A 15839-nucleotide genomic window follows, 5' to 3' on the forward strand; every position below is an offset into this window, starting at 1 on the left:
TGGCGGCGAAGACCTGCGTGATAAAAGGCAGCTGACCAACATTAGGTGGGTAGAGAGCAGCCAAAGAAACTCTTCTCTCCCCCAGGGACCACTTGACCCCTGGAGGGGATCCCTTGATCATGGACAGGCTCCCTTCAAATGACCTACCATCCTGCCTCCCAAGTGGGACTATATGAAATTGCATCTCCTGAAAAAACAAAACTCCCAATGGTGTTGCCTAAAATCCTGCAACAGTAAGGAGTGCTTATGTGGTGAATTGAGCCTCTTTACATTCAGCGTTCACTCCCTAATGTCACCCATCACTACCGTCCAGTGTGCTTACCCGTACCAACCTTACAACCCTGTAGCCTACCCAAGAACCCAATTCAATTAACATACCTAGAAGGACCCCTTCCCCATATTGCCTTACCAATCTCTACCCACCCACCTATAGCGAGAACATAAAAACCAAAACATACGAACATCATAAGGAACACTGGTAATAATGCAACCCACGAGATGGCCAGATATCCCTGGGCCACTAGGAGTTTGGACCGCCACCCACCTTATGCTCCCACCCAATGCATTGCAATACCTCTGCCGCATCCCTGCTGAAAAACAGTCGTTCCACGCAGAACACTAGGCAATGATAGACAGCAAGCCCAATGCTGTCAACAACCCCCACCAAGCAAAATAATGGTATGCTGCAGTCTTCGGGGTTGAGCCATTCATTTTCCCGAACTTCCTCGCTCCAGTAACCTTTTTCCTCGCTCCAGGCTACACAAAGGAATTCTTAAACCTCTGCCGCATCTGCATTTGTCATTCCCAACCAGTTGGATTCTTAGCACCATGCATTTCATGGAGGAGTTGTGCAGCCATGTTCCTTTTGACTTTGTAGCGTTCTCCCTTGATCTCAAAGAACCATGCATAGAGGTACCTCCATCTGTGCCTAATCCCCCCCTCAGTCTGCAGCCAATGTGTCGGTGGCCTACATTGTCACCTCTGATCCAGGGTATATGCTGTGAGGTCTTAACTGGATTGAGTCATCTTTCCAAGGATCCACACCTTCCTGAGAATGGCTTCCTTATCATGGCACTTGACCATGATAGATCTGGGCCCCGACCCAGAGCCCACGCCCTGATGGACCCTGTCAGATACCAAGTAATCCTTGGATTAAATCTTTTATTTGTCTCCCGAGATCTATGGGTCTTTCCCCATCTTTCTGAGGGAGGCCCGAAGGGTGTATGCCATTTCTCTGTTCTATATTCTGCACATCATCCAATTTGCTGCGCATACCCCTCTCCCTCCTTTCAAGTTCTTTCAATCTCGTCTCCATCTTTACTTCAAGGATTTCCATCAAGGCTTGCTTGTGTTCCAGGGCTTCTCCACTGTCTTATCACCAACGTGGTGGTTTGTGCCTCCGTTCTGAAAGCTTTCATCTATGCCAAGACGCTGTGAATGTCAGTCTGGATGGCCCCTCCCAGTGACCCACAGACAGTGGGGATGTGTAGGGTGATCCTTGGCACCACATCAGTGCTCAACCAAATCAAGCACAGGTAAGCCCTTCTTCCCCGTAGTGAGGCCAGTCTTGGCAACTCCTAGACCAACTGAGGTGAACGCCAGAGTTCTGCAAGCATCAGGATGAACAGCCAACCCAATGCCGGCTCTCAATGCTTCCTCACCAATCACCAATGTGCCAACTACTCCCAACCACGGCCCTTTTGGATTCCAAAATGTGACACCCTAGTCTCACTATGGTATCAACAGGGCCTTGTCGACCTGAAGAAATGTATCTGCTATAGCGGGGACCCTGACCCGGCCATCCACTGTCTCACCGGCCACAGACTCTGTTTATGTACAGTCCCAGCAGCAAGGTGGGTAGATGCAAAATTCTCAGCAGCTCATTGTCGCCAGGTACAACAAAGTACCTCAAACAGAGGGCACCACTGTGACTCCTTAAGGCCCTCCGGTGCATCAAATCTCTCCCAATCCCTTCATTGCTGGCACTGCGGATCAGGATCCTTCCAATGCTGCACACATGGTTTGTGAGATCACCAGAACTCTGTCAACCAAACATCCAACTGCACCGGGAAGATAACGGAGCCTCATGATCCCCATGCCCACCCCCACCTCCCGTGGGCTGCCGCGATGGAGGGCACCAGTATACGCAGGCCTCAGCGGGTGTGGGGCTCCCTGCTTAAATCACCTGCTCCAGAAGCCTGTACCTCTTCCCAACACCCAGCAACCTCCTAATCGCTACGCTTCAGGCCTCGCCGCCCAAGGTGGAGAGGGTGACCCTTGGCAAAGGGGTCTGCAACCGAGCCCTCCGGACTCAGGAAAGGACCACACACAAAAGCGGCTTGCTTTTCCTCATCAGGACCAGGGCAGAGCTTCCTATAACTAGGAGCTGGGAGTGACGGAATCAGGCAGCCATCTTCCTCCGCACTCCCTAATGGTCAACAAGGATGTACATTTTTAATACGACCGATCCCAATGTGCACCAGAGTGATTAGCCGGGTCTAGGGGAATCGGTCGTCCCCCTCCCCCGGCACTGCTTCAGTATCATTGTTTTCAAAGTCTTCCATTGGGACGGCAAGCCTTGTTCTTCATTTTCCTTTCCAACTAAACTCGCATGACTGGCCCAATGGCAGAACAAAAACTATTGAAAGGAAAAGGGCATTCTGGGTACTTGCACATATAGCGTTAGGGTAGGGTTAGCATGGCAGGGACTCGCTGGTTGACGTCTCCTTTTGCTTTGGATAAAAACAACTTGAAATACTTTATGCATACCATGGAAAAGTAAACCGATTCACAAGCACCAGAAATTCTTTTACTTCCCCTTTAGCGCACTGAGCTAATGTTAAAGGTATTTATACCACACACTGTCATCAACGGAATTGGTCCCCAGGCGGATCTGTAAACAAGAAGGTGGGCGGGTTGGGTTAGTCGGCTGAAGAGGTAGTAGGAAAGTGAGAGAAGTGTTGTGCTGTTGGCGGCTTCAGTTCGGTTTTCACTGTGCGCTAAGCTTTGGTGCGAGTATCGGATCGATTAAATACCTTGTGTGCGGTTGGTGCAGTTTATGTGTTGTTAGTTGTTGCGGTGAGGTGAAGTGCGTGCGGCTTACTGGGCGAGAGATGGTTTTGTGGATTTTTGGGTAGGTTATATATCCTAGGGCATTGAAGGTCTTGTTCTATTTAACTGACATTCCTGTAGGAAACCTTAATTGCCACTTTCCTTTCTTGTACATCTAATTGTTGTGAGTGATGGCATGGCGCGTTCCTGGCTATGTTGTATTTGAACTTGGTCTAATGGGACGGGGTGTGTCTAGTCCCTCCTCCGGTATTGGTGATGTAGATTAGCAGTTCCCTTCTCCTTCGCCCATCTATTTCTGTCGGTGGTCTGTTGGAGCTTGTGTGTAATTCGGGCAAGGGTGCTATTGATAGTCGTCCTTGTCTTCTGTCCTGGTCTAGTTGTGTATTTAGTCTTTAGTTTCGTCCTGTCATAGCTATCCATCAATTGGCAGGTTTGGTATGTCATAGGGTGTCTTCCTTAGATTCTGTTTGCAATTTATTGCTTAGAGGGGTCCGGGATCGGTTTCTTCCCTCATCATTGTTTCAACTATGAATATGCCCCTATGGGCGTTCTTCTAGATATGATGTGAAGAGCCAGGATTTGAGGAGTGTTCTGAATAGTAGGTGATTTCTTGTGTTACGTATGTTATTTGGTAAGTCGTTCAGGTTTTTGGTGCGAGGTGAGAGAAAGAAGATCCTCCGAGTTTTCTTTTGTTGTAGGGTTTTGGTTCCAAGCGGATGTCGTTGCTTGATCTGAGCGTCCTTGTTGGGTGATCTAGTCTTAATTTGTCTCAGGAACTATGCGCCTTGGTTGGATTGCTCTGTGCGTGATGCATATTGATTTGAATTTGATTCGCAGTTTTATTGGTAGCCAATGTGGTGTTTTAGTGCTGGTGTGATGTGTTCTCTTCTGGGTAGTTTGAGGAGTAATCTGGCCGCCGCATTTTGTATACGCTCTACTTTTATTTTAGAAGTTTAATGCTAAACTGCACTGTTCCCATAGGCAAGTAACAGTCTCCTTCACCCAGAAGCAACTCTGACTGGATGTCATAAATTAGAGTGTAATGTTTATGCTTTTAAGCATAACCAAAGTTGAATGGGGGTGGGTCATATGTTAATTTTTGTTTGATGCAATAAAGCTAGTTTCATGAATCATTACTTGTGGACAACTTTTGTGTGTAGAACTTGCAGCATTATCATGCTTAATAGACATCTAAGCAACTTATTAGTGCAGGCCTTAGTATGGATCGTGTAAGTTACCTTACACAAAATAAACGAACACTGTAAAAATAACTTTTTATGTTCCATGATGGCATTGCAATTCGCATTCCGCCAAAACCGATAGGCAATACAAATTATGATATCCTACATTCACATCTTACATAAATCTCTATCTGGGCACTCCACTATCTTACCTGTTAAGTAAAGCTCACTCTCGCAGGGTAGCTGAAATGAAGGTTGCTTAGCACCTGTCACACGACACAAAGGGAAATCTCCAGACTTGCCTGAAGATCAGTCTGACATTCAATTTTGCTTTTAACCGCGGCACTACCTGTTGACCTGAACAAAGGCTGTCAAAGAATCTATGAAGCCATAATGGCAGACTTCAATACACAATAGTTCGAGAAACAGATCTTTGCTGGAAAATTTCAATCAATTACCAGCCAATCATGACAATTTCCTGGGAACCCTTTTTTATTTAAAAAGTTGTTTATAGTTTACAAAGAATAGATGAAACTTTTACAACATATCAAAAGACATTAAAACATAAAACAAATTTTCCATGAACTCATACTTATACTTCAACAGTCATTGATTAAAATCCATTATGCTATTACATATATCACCATAATACAGATGTTATCCTGAAAGGATATTATTTACCCTTATAATCGATTTAAGGGCCACAAGATCAGCACAGCACAAAGACAATTATACTCTGTCAATTTCAATATTTAGCTTAAGGCTCATGTTAATGTTTAGCAAGGCATCCTCAATGTTGTAAGTAACCTAGACAATGCTAAAATGAACCGCAAACTGGTCCCTGACGTGCATCATTCCCAAAAGAAAATTTGTGTAATTTCAGTTTCATCTGGACAAAATTCACCCAAGGTTGTCTGCCTCACTTCTTCAAAGAACGGGCAGTATAGCAATAGATGCTGGTCTGCGTTTTACATAACCAAAACCGACAACTTAGATCTCCTTCCCAGAGTTTAACCAGATCCCACTTTTGCATTTGTTCCAAGGTGGAAAACTGGTTGAGTTTAAATCTCAGGTATAAATTTCTGACTTAACTGCATGGACACTGGATGATATAAGTAGGACAAGATCCCCTCTTCCTAGGTCTAGATGCATATTCAGCATAAAGTGAATATGTTTTCATGGAGTCTATGGTCTCAATCCAGTCCCCGTCATGAAATGTACATTTATTTGTAGGGAGTCCAATTAGAAAATCCTCCATGGAACATCAATTAATTCTAGAATTATGTCCATGTTTTCTTTAAACTGTGTCAATGAAGTTACTGACTCTTCACTTAGTAATGCATTTAAGTCCTGGAAGAGTGAATCTCTGGGAGGGGATAGTATTTTAGTGTATCTTGAAAGTTATCACCATTTCCATCTTGCTGCTAATGAAGATAATCCCATCTTGTGACGAACAATAGAATTTGGAGTAGAGGCAGCCAAGCCTAACGTACGTTTCCACAGATTTCCTTGGATCTTGTTTAAAATAGAGTCTACATTTAGTAGACACATGTCCAGGCAAAAAGGAATACTAGGTTCAACCTTTAATAGATCGAAATCAATCAATGGCAACACCGAGAATTCACAATATTTCCCATATAAGATTTTCATTAAGGAAGACATAGTGCGAGTTTTACATTTCAAATAATCCACCCAGAATTTGACAGAATTTGTCTGTTAAGGGATACCCAAGATATCTAGTTAGCTTTGTTTGTTCAAGTCTAGCTCCTGCAATTGTCCAAAAATATGATTTCAACTTTCCGTTGTTCCGAAAGACAATTTGTGATTTTGCTGGGTTAGACACAAGATTACATTTCGTAGCATACTCCTGAAAGCGATTTAATTTATTTTGAAGTCCCGAGGGCGCCCTATCAAATAAAATGATAGTCTGCGAAGCATAACCAATCCATCTTAAGATGCCCCAATGTGGCCGGGAACATGTGAGATCCGGTCCACAGTAAGTCGATCTCACAAAGATGCAAATTAAAGAGGGTAGCAGCAAGATTACAACTTTGCTTCACCCCTACCTCGGTGACAATCGGAAGAGTGAGAGACCCTTCTCTATTTAATCTTACTTGGTAAAATGTATTGCTGTGGAGCATTGCAATTAGTACCACAAGCCTTTTGGGGAATCTAAGGTGAAGAAGTTTCTTCCATAGAACTTCCCTAATAATGCAATCAAATGCACTAGTAAGATCCAGTGACGCGATATATATCGGTCCTGTCCCAGGAATCTTAGATTTAGCTAATAAATGCGATATTATTATTGCATTAAGCGAAGTTCCAATATGCTGTCTGAACCCCGTTTGAAATTTTGAAAGTATGTTATTACAGTCACTATATTTTTGCATCTGTTTTAATAACAGAATTGCAAATACCTTTGCTGAGCCGTCCATAAGGGCGATAGGTCTACAATTCGAGGGATTATTGGGATAGCCCTTCTTATAAATCGGGACAATAATCGCATTGAGCCACGATTTTGGAATACAATTAGATTTCATTATGTTAGCGAATTTTAAATATAAAATGGATGCCCAGAATACAGGACCATCCTCGAGTATGCAAGCAGGGATGCCATCTGGGCCTGCGGCTTTAGAGGCCTTCAAATCTTTGATAGCCTCTACAATGTCCTCTTTAGAAAAGTAGATATCATCTGGGTAAAAATGATGCAAGATTTTGGAGTTAATATTGAGAAAGTTATAAGGCAATCTATATTTTTCACCAATATAGTCTATCCATGCTTCAGCAGAGATGGAAGAGCTGAGGTCATGTTCATCATGTTTTCTACTATCATTAATGATCGACCAAAGACAGCAAATATCCTTATTAATCAATGTTTTCGTGATCCTTTGATTTTGTGTTAAGTGGATCTTGTGCTTGATACAAATGATCATATTCCGATACTTCTGGTTCAAGGCATGCTTGATGGTACTATATGACCCTGCATTTAAATTAGATTTTAACAATTGCCTAAGGCTACAGTTCTTTTCCCGCTTAATCGCAGCAATCTCATTATTGTAGTTTTGGTGACAGTACTGAGAGGAGAGCTTCATACTTTCGACTATAGATAGGAGATGATTGTTAATTATCAAGGTATTCCATGACTCTTTTAAAGATGCATTATAGCTCAAGTCCGCACCCTCAATAACTCTCCACACATCTCTGTGCACAAGATAATTCAATTGTCTACAATAATACGGGTACCACCTAACAGAGTGCTGAGGCCGATTTATCTTAAGTAGTGCCAGAGCAGGGTTTTTGTCTAGCAAACTGAGCCGCGTTTTTACAATCAAATAAATAGGTGCATGATCACTGAAGAGGGTCTTAATAATTGTTACTCTATTCACCATGTCCATTAGTCTAACAGAGACATAAAAGTAGTCCAGGTAAGATGTGGCATCAGCTCTACCCCACGTTCCTACGTGAGGCCCTGTATCAAAGTCAACCCGCACAATGTCCCAAACTTTAAAGTACTCATTCCATTGCTTTCCTCGATTTACTAAATTTGCCTTTCGCTTTGCAGTTACTAAATTTAACTCTTGTTGACCCAAACCTAAGCATATGGAATTGAAATTGCCTCCAATTATCATCATGTAATTCGGAATTTGACTCGAGTGCAGACTGCAAGATCCCATCAATTTCGTCTAAATATTTCTCAAGATTTTGAGCAGCTGGATTGAAATATAAACATATTAATAAGTAGACTAAACGGGGGCAGTCAATTACACAAAATTCAAGTGCCAAGGTATCATAACTAGAATATAGAATTGTTGATTTGTGATTCACTTCATTATTAATTAAAATAGCAACACCCCCAGATGGACGACCAACCAAGCCTTGTCGTGCCGAGGAACTAAAAGTTGCATAACCATCAATCACAAACAAATGTATACACATTGTTTCCTGCACATATAGAACCGTCGGAGAGATAGTCCTCTCAGAACATTTTAACCAACTTATCAAATTTTTCATTCCATAGCAAATCCATGAAATGAATAGTTTCACTTGCACTAGGATTGCTTTTGTTTTGCCGCCCTATCTATAATAGATGTCATGAGTGGAGCTAACCAAGTCAAGTTAGACGCAGCTTCCACAAGTGTAGAAATGTGGGTAATCATGGCAGCCGTTTGATCAGTATTCAGCGATATATTTTTATCGCCAAGCACAATTTGATCAACGGCAATAGGTTCAACTAAAAAAGAGTCTGCCTCTTCCATAGACCGAAGCAGATAAAGGTCCAACCCTCGTAATTCAAAATCTCTCCTATGTTCCCACAATAGCCTCGTTATGATTAGAGATTGGGGAGCACAAATCATACAGAGGTTGGTGTGGTTTGCTAGTCAGAAAAAAGGGGGGAACTGGTGCATTGCGGGTTGGCACTATCAGGTATACATTCTTACCATACAATTATCTGGTCCAATCCTCTTTAACCATAAAGGTCATTCTAGCTCTATTCAATCATACATAAAGAACATCTTTGACCTCACCCGTTCTATTTAGGAAAAGGCACATTAATAGTGCAAAACAAAAGAAAAAACAATCAAAACAAATGTATGTTATTAGACACATTATATTTGTAGAGAAAAAAATCACAAAGAAAGTGCATTGAAATAAACATTAGATAACCATTCTTAGACATAAACATGCAATATATACATAGAAGCCCAAAATTAAAGACAAAAATCAAAATCCAATTAATAAAACAGTTACAGATAAGGAAATAGAGCATTCCAAAGTAAATTAGGCATGAAAAAGGGCATGTATCAATTTCATGCTCACAGAGTTTGTCAGTTAAACTGAACTTTTTTCATCAAGAAACACTGAGATTTAGGATCTGCTTCAATCAGAGACCTATTCTTTTAAACAATCTATCACAAAAAACTTAACTTTGATTATTCAAATCTGAGGTTTGGGTCTGCCAACGCAGAAAGGGGGGAACTTGGAAGAAAAACAAAGATTTTTTCTTGGAATCGTAAGCTTCCAGTAGTCCTAGGTCCAAAAACCGAGGGTACCCCTCTTCACAGAGTGCGTTTCGGCAGTTGTAAAATCTTTCAATCAAATTAGAAGGAAGTGATCCGCCTTCGTCAGGGCAATAGGTGACAAGACCCTATGATTCAAGGGGAAGATAGAAAAAAATCAGTAAAGACATGCTGCACGGGGTACAGCAAAGTAGAGAAGGAAATGGTATCACAAAAGGGGGGGCAAGGTCTGTACGTAAAAAATATGCAGTGACCTAATTAGTTGAAGGAGCCATAATAGGCTTAATAGCACTAGTGTGCGCACTCCAAACCAAGTTATAAGTTCCAGTACCGGGCATGATCCAAATTATTTAAAATAAGGAAATCCCTGGGGAAGCAAAATCATGGTATCTGGTTCCCTGCTGCCATGCAACCCCCCCCCAAAAGAAAGTGAAAATCCCACAGTACCACAGCGACCAGCCAGCAACCCCACGAGTGTAGAGGGACAGAAAGGCAGGGGAAAGACAAGGGATGAGGTGGTCCGATGGAGAGCTGTGTGTCGTCCAGCATGTGAGAAACCAACTCACCTCTGTACAGTCAGGACCCACGTGCGGACATCTATTGGTATTACTTATGAGAATTCTCACACGTGAGTGCAAACGAAGTGACCAAACGTGTGGGAGTGGGCCGCCAGAACAGGAGAACCTGGGTCACAGGGAAGGCATAGCTCCTTGTCATATGCAGGAGTCTGAATGTGCCATAGATATGTGGTACTGCGTGTTAGGGGTGCCCGCTAGCAAGACGCCAGTTCCGAGTGCAAAGTGGTTGTAGCCATGGCCATGGAAACCACGCAACGTGTGTGGGCCTGTAATGTATACACTGAGTTGGTAGGCTCTCCTGAGCCAATGGGAAGTGTGTGGGAGGGGGGCTGGGTAAGGGCGTGTCTATGTGGACGCCAGGAGGCGTGGAGTCGACCAAAGGCGAGATGCAAAAAACAGCCGTTGTTGAAGCTGTAATGTACTCGGTGCAAGGACTCCAAAATCGCATGTACCGTCCCCTCGGTTGCCCGCAGATGCGCAAAAGCTGTGATGCAGTAACCGGTTGTTATCCTGATGGTCACATGGTGGTGGCATAGGTGCATAGGCATGAACTCAGGTGCATTCGGATGTAGCCACATAGGTGTCTTGTAGTGTGACTAAAGGTACATACCCCTACCAAACTGATCCACATCAATTGAATCAGGAGGGAGTCTGTTCATTGAGTCCATTTTCCAAGGAGTTCAGTCTGTAGACCCACCTTCTTTCCAAATTGAGGAGTCTATTCTGTATGTTTTGACCTGTTTGGCATCTTTCCAAAACCTACCAGAAGATATCATCTGGTGTATGGTGATTCTCCAGAAAGTGCGTTACTAGAGGTGCCGTGGTGTTTTTGCATCGGATCCGGGATCGGTGCTCTGAAATGCGTGTGCCCACTTTGCGCATTGTTTGACCCATGTAACGGAGGCCGCAGGGGCACTCAATGCAATATATAACTTGACTGCTTTTGCAGTTAGACTGGTTTTTCAAAGACCATTCTTTGTCCCCAATGGTGAATGTTTGAGTTTTCTTAGTGAATTTGCACACTGAGCACGAACCACACAGGTAGTGTCTGGTTATTTTCCGCAGATTCCATAGTCCTGTGCGGGGTATTTCCTGAGTGAATGAAGAATGGACCAAATGTTCCTTGATATTCTTCGCTCTCTTGAAGGCGAACCTAGGTGTGGTTTGCTAGTCTGATCCATTCTATGTCATCCGAGACTAGAGTTCTCAATTGGGGACTGCCTTTCAGGACATTAAATAGAAATTATCTATTTAATCTTTGCTGTCCATTGATTTTTGGGTCGCTTTTCCATCCCAGAATATATCGAGAGTCCCTTGAGAAAGATATTCCATTAATGTCTGTCAGAATTTCTTCGTGAATTTGGAATGTGAATATTGTAGTGCCTATCCTCCAACAAGGAGTTTGTGTCAGTATTTTTCAACATACTTCCAATCTCATCTTGTGATGCCACATCGTCTATATTCTTTCGTGATTTGTGCTTTGTTTTTAAATAGTCTATGTCAGCATCCTCATGCCACCCCCTGAAACCAGGACTCAGACCACTTCCCAGAGCACGATTAATCTCTTGTGGTTTTTCACTTTGGTCTTTAGTCCTCACGTTCAGTGGACTTGTAGGTCTTTCTACTTTATCAGACATAGTTATCCCATCTATTGAGCCCTCATTTCTACTAGTTTTGATTTTCACTGCTGGATAATATGAAGGTAATCTCCCTTGCTTCTGACAATTTGTCACATCTAAGCCCAGCATGCTCTGACCAACTCCATGGTTCAGCGTAGCCCTCTCACTAGGAAACTTTAGTTTTGGTTCCAAGGGGAGAGCTAGGCTGAGCAATGTCTTCGACTCCTCATTTAATTGTGTCAGATCTATAATTACCTCATTGCCTGAGTCAGCTTGAGGACCATTCGACTTCAACACTTTGTTTTTAGTTGCACAAGATTCATTGTCATTTTTTGTTTGTTTATAGAAGTGTCATGTATATTTTGGTTATTATTTCTTTTCTTTTTTTGACTAACTTTTTTTAGCGCCTTTGCTTGCGCACGTTTTCATTTTACGAGAATAGAACACTGTGTCCTTATCAACGTTTTCATGTACCAGTGAGTTCGCTGGGAGAGCAGGGTTGCCTAAAGCCACAGTAAAACCCATAGACACATTCTCATACACCTGCTCGGCAACTCTAGATTTGTCACTTTCAATCAATTTTACAAGCGGGGAAGGGCTGTGAGAATTCTCTTCCAAACTTTCAGGCATAGATATACAGAACTCTGCTGCACACTTTTCACTTTCGATACTTTTTGTACGTGAACGCGGTTGTGTCGCTAAAATCCACAGCACCTCATCAATTTTGTTTGCATTTGACTGAATCACATTTAGCAAAGGTAGATTTGACACATCTACTCTATTCTCTGTTTTTTTCGTACACTTAATACTTTAGCATGTGACACTTCCTCAGTTTGTGTATATTAATCAACCAGCCCTCTTTTGTTAACTTGTGCAATTTTTAATTAATAGGAGTCAAAGTGATTCATCCACTCCGAGTGTCTGGAGTCAATGTAATTCAATCTCTCTAACTGATGGGAGTCTAATGCATTAAATCTTTCCGACTGGCATGAGACAAAAGCAAGCATAAATCCCTCTATTTTAGATGTTTTTGCAGACAAGTCTGCAATGTGGTCCTTAATGGACTTTAAATATACATGGGTAAGATCATGTCCTTTTCTCTAATAAGTTTAATATTGAGGTGATCACTGGAAATGAGACCGTTTCTTCCCCACCTTCCATAGGATGTGTGACATAATCTACATCTGTATCTGAATATCTCTTCTTATTCTTCAGATCTTTGCTAAGATATTGATTTTGCTCTTCTACTGCGTTAGTATTAGCATGCAGATCTACATCAGAATCCGTGCCATATGCCCCCCCCCCCAAAAGGCAAATTCGTGGTAGAACTGCTAGAGGGATTTTGGTGCGAGGGAATTGGTGTTATATCATTCTCTAGCATGGGTGCCACATACGTTTCATCATCAAAATTCTGGAGACATATACTTTCCATTTGAGAGGGAAGAATTACAGCTGATGAACTAGGTCCCAGTGAAATACGACAGTTTTTCCCATTCGTTCACTAATGCCGGGGCCATAATTGAAACATCCAAAATTTCATTTACATGAATCTTTTGCGCAGCTAGCAGATGTTTTTGCTTTGTGATAACTTTTCCTTTAAAGGGAGTCATTTGGGATGAGTCAACATAAATATGAGACTGCCCCCTGTGTTTGCCCATGTATAGCTATGCTTGTTCCCACATCATCATTAGGTTCCACAAAGAGTGATTGAAGACTATAGGGGACTGTATTCCCATCCATTTCACGCTCGGAAATTACCAAATCACCACCCATTGCATTTTTTACCTCAGTGCTTGAATCATGATTTTGTAATGGCAGTGAGCCATCTAAAACTGAATCAGCTGTCGTAGTTGAAACATGCTTGCCACTGCGCAAACTCCCCACCATAACTGGACACACTAAATCAACAAGTATCAAAAATTCACAATGTATCCAGAGCCAGTGGCGCCAAATAAGCTCTAAGCATAGAATTACTTGCTATTGATACTTGACTTACTTCAGGTTTCAATAAGCCATTTCCACAAGCCACTCGCCGCACCGTCTAACAGTCTAACAGTCTAACAGTCTAACAGTCTACACTTGCAGTACACTTCCGGTGCCTGGGAACCCTTTATGAAAAGAACCTATTTGCAAATGTTATAATCAGAAGCTTATGCATGAGAGACCTAATCCTAACTTGGTTAGAACAGTTTGAGATGGTCATGTTCTCTAGATTAATAGTAATACATATAGTTGTAAATTGGAAACTGAGCAATGGGGATATATTTCACTGATGGGCTCAGCGTGCTATCTAATAGGCAGTCAAAGAAAAGCTTTTGTTGCCTATCTCACTCAAACCACCTGGAGTAAAAGGCTTCCTATTTTTGCAAGCTGCCATTCAACAATTTTATGTGTATATGTCCCCCACCCCTACTACCTGTATCCCTTTTCCACCCACTATGCTAACCCCACGGAACAGCAATGCAGTGGGTGTATAGGTTTAGCATGAGGGAAGCACAAAAACGATGTGCAAAAAAATACCTGGCCTCCTACCGCCCATGAACACCTTCTGTGTGTCCTCAGACCTCCAACAAACTGGAGAAAAAGCGTTGATACTTGGCATCCTGCTGACCGGAACAATCACTTTTACTCAGCACAGCATATTGTCAGAAATATTAAGGTTCTGCTCAACACTGGATAAAGATATCAAGGTGGACAACCAAGATTCTGGATGGTAGGTTAACAGAGCCATGGGCCAGGGAACTTCGGTAACTGTTTATTTTGTAAAGTTTTCAGGTGCACGGTCATCACGGGATAATTGATACATTTGATTTTCCAACATTAGGTTCCCATTGGTACCGGATAATTGAGTTTCTGAAGCAGTGTACTTTGCCCCTGCAAATCCTCAATATCTTGCTCTGCTTCCACTTACCCCTTACTATCATTGGAGCATTCTTTCTGATAACCGTGCAGGATGTCTGATCTGCAGCTAGCGCTGTCAATCAGCAAGTCAGGCAAACTGCAGTGCACAAAGCTACTCTGTGGCAGAGCAAAAGTCACAAACTTATAACATTACCAGGTCTACAGCTCATCACACATCAGCAGTTGGTCAATGGGACAAGCCAACTATAGAATGCAGTACAGGTCACGTAACTGTCATGCACAACAAGTCAGGTACACAACCACGCACCATATTGATTGACACCCCGACACACACTACTAGAATCCCCGGGTCACAGTCCGCCTCCCAAGTCATCACCTCACCTACGGTGCGAGGGAGTCGTCATGACCGGCGGTTTCGGGCCATGCGCAGAGGCCGGCCCAGTTTGTTGTCTCGTTTTCATTGGCAACTCCCGTGGAGGCTGCGTTCGGGCTTGAGAACCCGATCACGGTTACTTCCTGGTTTCGCGGTGGTTTCCCGATCACGTGGTCAAGTTTCCGTTCACGTGACTGGGAGCCGACGCACGTAAAAGCCGGGAAGTTCGAGTTGCTCACCGTTTCACAACTCTGTTTGGCGCTTTCAGGATTTACGTTGTTTGCTTCATCGGATTTTGGACTCAGGCTTAGGAACCACGGATTTGCTTTCTTGCTCCACGGATACTGTCACTCGGAACTTTGTACGGATTTTGGTACTCTTTTGATACGCTCAACGGATTGATTTTGGATTATCCCTTTCTGGGTTTTGATCTTCCGACCATAGACTTCGTGATCAGTTTCAAGTTCCCTTCGGCTACAGAAGGGCTACAGGCACCAGCCGGTACCTACCATCTAGGGCACGGCTGTCCGGATCTTTGACGCTCCCTCGCATCTGACCCTGGGCACCCTAGCTCCATACCGCTAGATTTAGGTAAGAAAGTTTTTGCACACTCTTTCATATCAAAGTACTGTGTTTGCCTGTGCTAACCCTAACTTCCTTTTAACAGCCTCTGGGATCCTCGGTGTCATCAGATCCAGTGAATCATCAAACCACCTGTGGCCTCAAAGCTCGCACAGGGAGTTCCTTTACTCTCTTCCTGTGGGTGATTTGTGGACAGAGGCCCCTTTATTCTTCACTACGCAGCAAGTCACGACAGTAACACGCAATCTCCTCTTTCAATCAAGTCTCATGAGATCTGGGGGGCAGAGGAAATGCTGTATTCCCTTGATGTGACATTATGCTAGTGGAATAAGGGGTCGGTATTCCAACCGTTAATTACTACAGGAGGATACAGCACTTAGAAAAAAATATTTCTAATGGGTTCCCCATAGAAGCCAAACATGGCAAACCTTTTACTGATGCAACTAAATGTACACAGTCGTATTGCAGGGCATTCCTGTTCAAATTAAGAAGCCCATATTTGGAACAAGGCAGTGCGGATTACTAGAAGCAGAAGGGCAGAGGAGCTGAGGACA

The 15839-nt window shown here is 43.0% G+C and overlaps 1 protein-coding gene across 6 annotated transcripts in view; it reads right to left on the reverse strand.

Moving 5' to 3' along the window:
* Positions 1 to 15839, reverse strand: part of PASK (PAS domain containing serine/threonine kinase) — a 2072978-nt gene that overhangs the window by 654821 nt on the left and 1402318 nt on the right. The gene's annotated exons all lie outside the window — the stretch shown is intronic.

Source organism: Ambystoma mexicanum, chromosome 10 (genome assembly GCF_040938575.1).
Source record: "Ambystoma mexicanum isolate Mex_15411 chromosome 10, UKY_AmexF1_1, whole genome shotgun sequence".
Classification (NCBI taxonomy): domain Eukaryota; kingdom Metazoa; phylum Chordata; class Amphibia; order Caudata; family Ambystomatidae; genus Ambystoma; species Ambystoma mexicanum.